The sequence below is a fragment of the Mirounga angustirostris genome, unplaced genomic scaffold (genome assembly GCF_029215605.1).
Source record: "Mirounga angustirostris isolate CCGP_5_RB_7025 unplaced genomic scaffold, mMirAng1.0.hap1 SCAF_4, whole genome shotgun sequence".
Lineage (NCBI taxonomy): Eukaryota > Metazoa > Chordata > Mammalia > Carnivora > Phocidae > Mirounga > Mirounga angustirostris.
Genome location: NW_026991712.1, coordinates 124,977,266 through 124,989,059, shown reverse-complemented (window position 1 = coordinate 124,989,059; position 11,794 = coordinate 124,977,266).

Below are 11,794 nucleotides of genomic sequence, written 5' to 3'. Positions count from 1 at the left end.
TGAGAAGTGCCTCTCACTTCTGTGGTGAGCCTGGGCCCATACATAACAGTAGCATTCTGGTGCTGAGAGAAATAATGTGTCAAGAGCCCTGGGGTTGACATCAGATATTCTGGGTTTAGTGATATCTCCATCACATTTCTATCGTGCATGAACCTGGGCAAGACAATTGACTCTTCTCCATCCTTGGTTTTCTCATTCATGAAAAAAAAAATGCATGTTGAAATCATTTTGTAAGTTATAAATCTATGATAATGTAACATTTCTTTTTTCTTTTTTTTTTTTAAGATTTTATTTATTTATTTGACAGAGAGAGACACAGTGAGAGAGGGAACACAAGCAGGGGGAGTGGGAGAGGGAGAAGCAGGCTCCCCGCAGAGCAGTGAGCCCGATGCGGAACTCGATCCCAGGACCCTGGGATCATGACCTGAGCTGAAGGCAGACGCCCAACCAACTGAGCCACCCAGGCGCCCGATAATGTAACATTTCTTTTATTTTAATAAGACCAAACCATTGACTGACTAATATGACACTCTTCAACCTCTATACAGACATTGCTCACTTGAGATTAGAGGAAGAAAGAAAATTAACTCAATCCCCAGGAAAAGTGGCTTAGCTTTCTTGGCTGATGTTTACTGTAGGAAAGAGGGCTGACTGTTTTATTTAAGGGACACATTTGGCAGGCATTGGGCTTGACGTGACATCTAGATGTGCTTTGTTTTGTTTTCATTAAGCCCACACTGCGTTTTAGAGGCCATGTGAGTAGGTAGCCTTATGCTAGGTCATAGTACAAGCAGTTTATACCCGTATTCCTTGTATTAGGCTTCGTGACACTGTTATGTTGACTTGCCACCCCCTTTAGGAGGTTGAGTTTGCGACCTCGTTCTTCATCAAATATTTATTGTCTCTGTGAAAAGCCCCAGACATTCCAAGGCACCAGAGAACAGAAGCATGAGACTTGATATATGTCTTCTAAGATTTGGTTAATGCTCTGATGGGGAAGCAAAATTAAGTAGAAAAGAAATTGCATAAATTCCATATGCATTAAGGGAATAGTGCTTTGGGAGCAATTTTATCCAGCCCAGGTGATGAGGAAGAACCAGGTGGGGAAGAAAATAACTCCCATTTGAAGAGTGGGAGAAACTGTGGAGGGCGGGGAAGGAAAGGTTGGGAACAAGAAAGAGCACTGCAGACAGAGAGAATGCCAAAAGACTCTTGGAGACTCTTTGAAAGAAATTTACTTTCTAAATGCCTGGATGCATTTGTGTTAACCACCAGACAACCTTTCGATTTTTACATCGCAAATCACAAATAAAATACCCCGACGGATCAACTGATATTAAATGTAATTGCTATAAATATAATAACACACTAAAATATTGTCCTGCTATTATTATCTATGCTGGTATGGTTAAATATGTATTTAAAAATAACCAAGATTTAATTAAATTAGATTAATCAGAGTGGCAACACTTACATTACTACCTGTTGTATTAGGGTAAGAGTTATGATGCTCTCAGTCAATGACCATGACAAGTCTATTAAAAAGCTTTCAATTATAATTTAGTATCTGTAATATAAAGGAACTGAAAGCATAAGGTAGTCTTTTCCTCAATCAGATCATACCTGAACTGAGCATAACTCCTGGTTTGGTTAACACTGATAGTAAAGAGTAGTAAAAACAGTTCTGAACAAGCAACTACAAGACCTATGTTTTGTTCTGAACTCTGTCCTTACCTAACTGGGAAGTTTTGGTTCATGATTCCTTGAGAACAATCTTGACACCTTACTGATTAAAGTGGATGGAAAATAAATATAAGCCTTGAAGTGCCATTCAAAAAACGGCAGGGTTGGCAATGGAACCAGAAGTTTCTGGAAAGTTTCTGGAATTTCTGGAAAGTGACCATCTCTAAACCAGGAATTCACCAACTTTGTCTACATTGTTTATACTGAAATTTCTTGCCTTTCCAATAACACAAAATTGGCATTGGGTTTGTTTACTAACGTGAAAGGGAGGCTATAGAAAAAGCACCAAGTACAGGAGGAAAACTGTGGATGTGTTGCAATCATTGGAGCCGATGTCTCTAATTCTCTGGGAGTCTGAAGCTGACCGTGGCGTAAAGAATTACAGGAAAAGGATCCATCTATTTGGCAACTGTTTGGAGCAGGATTGGTCACATGCATGAGAGTGGTCCTTTTTCTGTATAGTGTAATCACACTTATAAGATATAGGGCCATACTGCTCCATGGAATCTTAATGATGTTGTGTGACAGCCAGGGTTTTTCTTGCAGATAGCAGAGTACATTCCAAATAGTTTAAGCAGGAATGAATTTACTCAGGCATAGTTGATAGTTTATGGAACATCAGAGAAGTCAGAGAACCAGACTGTGTTTCACGGAGTCAGGAAAAATGTTCAACCACACCATGGAACTCTTTTAGGGCAAATGACCGTGAAGTTGATACTCATTCTTAGGAAACTATGCAGCCATATGGATGCCCATATTCCACCATGCTGTCCAGAGCATCTGATTTCCCTTTGACTAGTTGCCATGTTATGCAGGTGCATTGACTGGAAGAAACTGATCACAGTCCTGCAGCCTCGCTGGAAGGGAGTCAATGACATTTGTGTTTAACTTTCTGGTCTAAATAGTAAAGAAAAGGAAACTAAACAAATGCTGGAACATATGTTAAGTGAACCAAATATCAGCATCCAATACAAGTAATATCAAATAATAATAACAACAACAACAATGGTCTAAATGTATTTAGCACTTATGGTCTGCAAAGCCTTGCTCTAAGCCCACTAGTTGTTTTATAAATTCAATCCTTAGGAACAAATTGCAATGTACGTATTCACCCACCTTTTACAGAAAATGAGGTTTAAGAGATATAGTTAGTTGTCCCAGGTCAAATAGTTGCTGAATGGCACAGCCAGACAATGGATCCCAGCCACCTGGCTCCAGAGGCCGTGACCTTTTAACCACTATCACATACTCCCTCTCATGCACAGAGGAGGGCACCCTGACAATGAGGGAAGGAAGGAGTGTGGCAAATGTTAACTGTTGAATAATCAAAATCAGCCCAACTTTATTGGCTTTGTTAAATGGATGGGCTTTGATCTAGAATTTGGCCCCAAACTGGAATGTGACTCTAGCTAGGACAGAGAGCAAAGCTACCAAGTAGAGGAGTTTTTCTCTTCTAGAACACAGTAAAGTTTGTGCAGCTTGGTTGTGCTGTGCAGGAGAATGAGAAGCATTCTGGCTGTTTCTATTCCTTCCAGCCCTGCCTTTTGCTTTACTGACATAAGAAACCTTGACTGGTGGCATGGCAGAGTAATGTGTTCAGGAAAGGTCAGGGGACATTGTGTTTTGCCTCTTGACATCATCAAGAAAATCTTTGGCCTCATTGGAATTACAGATCTTTATCAATGGCCAGGAGAGGAGACGGTGAGGATACAGTTTGGTTTCCAAATCCCAGGCTGATCGTGGAACATAAAAATGGAGAAAAATCATCTCTGACTTGTAAACAGAAAATCTGAAATGGAAATCATTGAGAAAAAACAAATATTGACTCAGTATAACAGTTTTTATAACTACACTTTAAAAATGCATCAGACCGGATTTACTAGAACAACAGTGGCTGCCCTTTCTTATTTGATGTTTTTATTGTTTGATTTTGATGTGAAATTTTTGTCCTTTGATGTCTAGATCATCAGGACACATATGCCTGTTAATTACTTTATTTAGAAATACCATTGTTCAGATGTTAACATGGCTCATGTTTGGACTTCCTGGGGACAATAAGGCTCTCTAGGGGGTACTTTGCCTGATGAAAATGTTGTTTCTGAATGATCATTCCTTCCTGGCATAAGTCTCCTAATAAATACCACTAATGAGCATATTAAATATGTTTCTTCCTTCATTATGTGCTAGGTCACCTCTGAACATATCACAGATTCATTTTACTTACAAAATGGAGCCATTTATTTACTCTTTAGGCAAGAGATTTTCTGTTTAAAAACCATTTAATTTTTTTTCCTATGGGATGACTACAAATATTAGAAAGATATAAATCTGAGTATCAAACATTACAAAGATGTAAACTTGAAGAGGAAAGAAATTACAAAATAATTTGCAGAGGAGAAGATAATGAACATTTCGGTAAGGTCACAAACAAGATTTTTTTTTCTTATTTCATAGGTAAGGAAGAAGATTTTTTTAATATTTAATACCATGTTTATGTAACATTTTATAATCATAATGCTTTGCCTTTAGTAAATACATTTGAGCTAACTTCCACATTTATTCAAAACTAAGTTAATTTCTCGTGGTCTGTCTTCGAATTCCATGGATTTCCCACATCAGTTAGGATTCTTTATGTGCACACTATATATGAAGGAGTACCTACAAATTAAGGAGATTTTTGCTAGATAGGATAAAATACTCACGGATGATTCTCAAACTGTATTCCAAAGGAGTATAATTTGAGAAATGCGTTCTGTTAGGATAGCATAGTTACAAGCTATGCTTAGCATAGCATAGCATGGTTACAGCAAATATTTTCATGCTGATAGATGTTAAAAGATAAACTGAGGCTTAATATAATTTTAAGAGTTTATTTGAGCAAAAACTGGTTCCAACCAGACAGTGCCAAACCTGAAGAGTTCAGGAGCACTTCACAAACAGGAGCTGGGGGAGAGACTTTTTATAGAGAAAAGGTGGAAGCAAAGCAAGGAAATTATTTGCAATAGCTTTTTTTTTTTTGAGCCAGAGTAGGGGCAGAGAAGCATGTTTCTCGCTGAGCAGGGAGCCTGACGTGGGACTTGATCCCAGGACTCTGGGATCAGGACCTGAGCTGAAGGTAAACAAACGACTGAGCCACCCAAGCGCCCTCTTTGGCAATAGCTTACGTGGTTGCCTTATTTGGAAAAGCCTACCTGGCTGTTTTTGGCGACTGGTTTTCCTTAGGTTATGGTTTCTTACCCTTGAGACATTTAAAGGCTTAGGTTTTGGTTTGGTTAGGTAGAATGCTGAAGTACTGGAACCACCTCAGTCTAATGGCCTCTTTGTTTAATTAATTTAACCTAGAGTAGCTGCATTCCAGAACACTGAAGAAGGAAGGACTGTTTTACTTTCAGCAAGTCAGCCATTCGGAAGGATAGACATTCCCGTTGCTGTTTGCACTCTCATTTTCCACAGTTTTTGTTTTAAAACCAAATGCCATTAACCATGTGTACCAACTTTTAAAAAGTTCATATGGTTTTTCTGAAGTCAGATTTCTATAGTCTCTATTCTGTTGTATGATGTGATGTCAATACAAATACAACTGATAGTAATCGAGTTGCTTTGGTGAATCTTTTTGGTGCATTTAGGTTTTTTAATGCAAAATGGAACATAATCTCTTTCCTATTTAGGCTCTATATCTCACAAGTCAATAAAGAGTTCAGAAAGAAGACCACAATCTCTTACTTATTTCCACCCTATAGAGTGTACACATCAGAAGGACCTTGGGGGTTTGGGTAAGACATATTACTGGGAGAATTTAAGTCACATATTAAGATTTAGATGTATGAATTATAAGGAGAAAGGAGAAATACTTTTTCTGTTTTAATCAGCAACTATCCAGAGAGACTGAGTGCTCCTGATTAGAAACTAAGACTTCATTTTATTAGCATAGGAAATCTAAGAAGACAGAGGGAAAGAGTTCCTTGCTGGGTTTCATCGTTCAACCGGCAGTCCCTTGAATGGTAGCCAATAAAAGCAGGCTATCACTATTAGCACCACTCATTACATAGCTAGAAAATATTGATTACTTGGCTTTCAAGAAAATTACATAATAAGTTCAGACTTGATCCACCATTTCCTTTCTCTCTATTTGTTCTGATTTGCTGTTGAATCCATTTTTTACACATTCAAAACTGTTTTCCCCATAGAGGAATGTGGGTTACACATAATGAACAGGATCGAATTTGTGTTCAGATTATTAATGGATTGGTAACAACTGTTATTGTGCCATGCTTCTCTTAACAGCTGTTTATATTTTATTTAAAATCTGTAGAAACATTTCCATGTAGTCCCTTGATCTGTATAATAATTTCCTTTAGTTCCAAGCCGTTGAAGGTGTCTTTGAACCCACGAGGCACTATTCATCTATTCCTTTAGGACAGGTCCACTTTCAGCATAAAAAATGAACATCATGAAAAATGAACTTTGAAGTCAAAGTGAGAAAACAAAGGTGGGTGAACTCTACAAGGTGATAGAATGAAAGTCGAGGCAGCTGCTGAAAACGATCAGTCACTATTGTTCCAAATCGCTCTTGATTTGCACCAGGAAGCTGCCTTAGTGCACTAACCAAATCTTTCCCAAAGTTATCTTTTGTGTTCATTCTCTGCTTACAGCCTCTCTAAAAATTCTGCTCACTGTTTGTCACAGTCAGGAACAAGTCTGTTAAGCTCCCCCTAGTTGATAAGTAGGCGTTGTTACTTATGGATATCCTGTTGTGCTCGCCTCCTGTAGTCTTGAATTTTCTTATTGTTCAAGCCAGAGTGATCTCAGAAGAGCATTCTTTGTAAAATACAATGTCTACTTAAAAATTTATCAATGTGCTTCCAAAAATAACTTGGATAGGAGTCCAAATGACTGTCCTCTCCACATGCTTCATTGTGATTAAAGTAACACCAGAAAAAATAATCTTCAAAATGGGAAAGGGAGGCAGGGCACCATCCTGCAAATTGCTGTATCACCTGCAAAATGCCATGAAAGGGCCTTCCTTTTTGAAGCAAAGGATGAATAAGGAAATGTGAGTCCATAATATGCAAGTGGAGGAAAAAAAAAGATAAAAGGACAAAAGCTTTTACTGTGGCGTCTATGAAAGGGACAGGATAAGTTGGGTTGGGGTGGGGTGCGGTGTAAGGAAGAAGACTCAATAAATTCCAGACTTCTGAGAGAGCAGGGTGGTTTTGAGTTGGCAAATTTAGCCAATGACTTTTATCTAGTAAAATCAGAAGGTGGTCATTTTTAATCACTTTATATAGCAATCCTTGTTTTCTGGGGAACTCTAGAATGAAATTGAGGAATTTCTTGAGTCATATTTAATATTGCTCCCAATCATGCTTTACAGTGAATATTCCATACACTTACTAGAAATCAGAGCATGGGTTTGCATAACTTTTAACATCTTAATGCCTTATTTGTACAGGAAGTAATTCTTCCTTGCATGAGGAAAATTGCAGTTCCATCAATGAAGGGACGTCAGAAAGACTGGGTAGTTGAGGAAATGAGGCTTCAGGCTGCAAAAGGAGATGTATGACTACTATCTAAACAAAACCGAGAAAAAAAATAGCAAAATATTTCAGAAGAGGAATATGTTTAATTGCAGCCCCAGGAGAGGCAATTTATGTGCCAACAAGTTATGTGGATTTTATGTGCCTATTAGTTTGCTATTCAATTAAAAAATGTGCACTTACCATAGCAACACCCATCTCTCCTGATACACAGGCTAATTTTGAGTCATGCAGAGCACCTTCTCAAAGCAACACACAAACAAGCCATCAGATTCCAATAGATGCAAATTTCTTTAAAGCATATCATTGAAACAGATGTGCTCCGAATGCCATTTTTATTTTAGGAATGCTTTTTGTGTTTCATGGTAATGATAACTCTAAGTTATAAAAGGGCTCTTTAAAAATCAAGCTGCAAAATAGTAAGCACTATAAACTAACAAGTGATCTTTAAAAGAGAAATATTTCCATTTATTAAAGAGTCAATTTCCTAAATTAATTGTCCTATTGGTTATGAGTAATTAGATTATCTTCTCTTTTCTCAAAATATTTGCTTCTATTTTCTTTGCATAAGTATAATCCAAATATATTAATGAGAAGAGATGGTAAAAGAACATTTGCTCCTTTTCATCTGTCTTTATTTTGAAGGATCAAAACCTAGTAAATATTCTAGTTATTAAAGTGGTTATCATATTGATAAATTGGACAAGACCTATCTAAGGGCTTTCAGATGGCTTCATATGAACTGGGTTGATTTTCTATTTCAAAATATTCAGTTTGCATACAAATTTTTATATAATTGCAAATTCTCCCTATTATCATTCGTATATTAAGAATAAGCTATTGCTGGGCGCCTGGGTGGCTCAGTTGTTAAGTGTCTGCCTTCAGCTCAGGTCATGATCCCAGGGTCCTGGGATCGAGCCCCGCATCGGGCTCCCTGCTCCGCGGGATACCTGCTTCTCCCTCTCACACTCCCCTGGCTTGTGTTCCCTCTCTCGCTGCCTCTCTCTCTGTCAAATAAATAAATAAAATCTTTAAAAAAAAAAAAAAAGAAGAAGCTATTGCTGACATAATTAGGTAACTTAGTGGCAAGACCAGTGGTTCTACGTCCAAAGTGTTTGAGTTTGATTATATATTCTACAGTTTGAAAGTGGCAGACCTTAAGCAAATTATTTAGTCTCTCTTTGGACCTTTTATTGATAGGTTGTAAAACTGGGGTAACTAATCTAATAAGGCTGTTGTTGGGATGACGTGAATTACTATGCATCTGTCATAGAGTATGTTTGTAATAAATGACTGCTCTTCTTTGCAATAAAGGTTAGGGCAACAATCTAATATTTTTATTAGTTTTCAGAACACTTACTTAAATAATTTAAAGTTCAACTTGTATACCACATAAAGCAGTATACATAGAAAACTTGTCTACCAAATAGCTTTTGATGACAAAGATAAGTTTATTTCCTACTTTTTCTGTCAAAGTTATGTTAGCTAAATTCTCTGAGCTTTAGTTCCTCCTTTAATAAAATGGAGATAGCATTGTCTAGCCTTCAAGGAGTGTTATGAGTAGCCAATGAAATAAGATAAATCGAATTTCAATGTGGTGAAAATCATATGGCATTCATTCAATGAATGAAGTTTTCCTTAATACTTAAGGCACAGTTTGGCAATTTCCAGTAACTTCCAAAATGGAGATTAAGTCAATATGTCTAAATATTTGTAAGATATTGGATGTTTATAGAAAAAGAGCAAATTAAATTTGAAATTAACAAGAAAAAAAAGAAATACAAAATTAGAGCAGAATCACTAAATTTGAAAACAGGATATCAATAGAGAAATAAATGAAACCAAAAGCTGAGTCTTTGAAAAGATCAATAAAATCAATAAGCCTCTAACCAGACTAATTAAAAATGGCAGAAGATACAAATTAGTAATATCAGAAATGAAAAAGGGTCATCACTACAATCTATAGGACATTAAAATATAATAAAAGAATATTAATGAACAGCTCTATCTATGTCCACAGATTTGATAACCTAGATAAAATGAACCAATTCCTTGAAAGACACAATTTGCTAAAACTCTCACAAGAAAATAAAAGGATAATCTGAACAGGCTAAATCTGTTAAAGAAAATGAATCAACAATTAATAATCTTCCAAGCCAGAAAACACCAGGCCCAGATGGGTTCACTGGTAAATTCTATTAAACATTTAAGGAAGAAATTATATCAATTCTCTATATTATCTTTTAGAAGATAGAAGCAGAAAGAATACTTCTTATCTCATTCTATGAGGCCACCATTACCCTAATATCAAAATCTTAAAAAGGCTTTAAAGGAAAACTACAGACCAATATCTCTAATAAACATATATACAAAAATACTCCATAAAATATTAGCAAATCAAATCCAATCATGCATAAAATAATGATAAACCACAACCAAGTGTGATTTATTGTAGGTATGTGAATCTGGTTCAACATTTAAAAATCAATTAGTGTGTGATCTATCACATCATAGGCTAATGAAGAAAAATCACATATTAATAGCAATAGATGCAAAAAAAGCATTCAATAAAATCTAACTTCCATTCAAAATTTTCAGCAAACTAGGAATAGAAGGAAATGCCCTCAACTTTATAAAAAAAGTCTACAACCCCCCCCATATCTAATACCATACTTACTAGTGTAAAACTAGACACTTTTATGCTATGATCAGGAAAAAGGCAAGGATATTCCCTCCCATCACTCCTTTTCAGCATTGTATTGAACATCTTAGCTAATAATATCAGATGTCAAAAGGAACTAGAAGGTGTACAGATTGGGAAGGAAGAAATAAAACTGTCTTTGTTCACAGATGACATTGTCATCTATGTAAAAATTCCAAAAGAATTAACCAACAGAACAAAACAAAACAAAACAAAACCCCTCTTAGAACTAATAAATGATTATAACAAAATTGCAAGATATAAGGTTAATATATAAAAGTCAACCTCTTACCTATATCTCAGCAATGAACAAATGGAATTTTAAATTAAAAGCACAATATCATTTCTAAAAAAGATTTATTTATTTATTTATTTATTTATTTATTTATTTATTTATTTATTTTAGAGAGAGAGTGCATGTGTGGGTACAAGTGGGGATGAAGCAGAGGGAGAGGGAAAGAATCTCAAGCAGACTCCCCACTGAGCATAGAGCCCCATGTGGTGTTGGATCCCACATCCTTGAGATCACAACCTGAGCCTAAGTCAAGAGTCAGACACTTAACTGACTGAGCCACCAGGGCACCTCAGCACAATATCATTTACATTAGAACTCCTCCAATAAAATACTTAAGTATAAATCTAGTAAAATATGTCCAAGATCTATATGTAAAAAACTACAAAATTCTAATGAAAGAAATTGAAGAGGAACTAAATAAATGGGGAGATATTCCATGTTCATGAATAGGAAGATAAAAATTGTCAAAATGTCAGTTCTGCTCAACTTGATCTATAGATTCAATGTAATGCTAATCAAAATCCTAGCAAGTTATTTTGTGGATATCAACAAATTGATTCTAAAGTTTATATTGAGAAGTAAAAGACCTAGAATAACCAGCACAATATTAAAGGAGAAGAAAAAGTTGTAGGACTGACACTACCTAACATCAAGACCTACTAGAAAGCTACCGTAATCAAGACAGTGTGGTATTTGCAATAAATATAGCAATAGAACAGAAGAGCTCCAAAACAGACCCACGTAAATATAGTAAACTGATCTTTGAGAAAGGAGCAAAGCTAACACAATGGAGAGAGTCCTTTCCACAAATGGTGCTAGAACAACTAGCAATCCACTAGTAGAAAAAACATGAATGTACAAACCATCTTTACATCCTTCCTCAAAATAATTCAAAATGGCTCCTAGACCTAAATGTAAAATGCAAATCTATAAAATTCTTAGAGGATAACATAGAGGAAAACCTAGATGACTTTGGGTTTGGTAATGACTTTTTAGATACAACACCAAAGGCATGATCCATGAAAGGAATAATTGATAAAATGGACCTCATTAAAATTAAACTTCTGCTCTGCAAAAGACAATATCAAGAAAATGATAAGACAAGCCATAGACTGGGAGAAAAGATTTGCCAAAGATATGTCTGATAAAGAACTTTTATCCAAAATATATAAAGAACTTTTAGAACTCAACAATAAGAAAATGAATAACCCTACTACAACATGGACAAAATATCTGAACAGATACATCAACTAAAAAGATACACTGATGGCAAGTAAGTATATGAGAAGATGTTCAACATCATATGTTATTAGGGATTTGCAAATTAAAACAGCAATGGGAATGATTACATGCCTATTACAATGGCTAAAATCTGAAACAATGACAACACCAAATCCTGGCAAGAATGTGGAACAACAGGAACTCTTATTCACGAGTGGTGGACATGCAAAATGGGACAGCCACTTTGGAAGACAGTTTGGCAGTTTCTCACAAAACTAAACATACTCTTACCATATG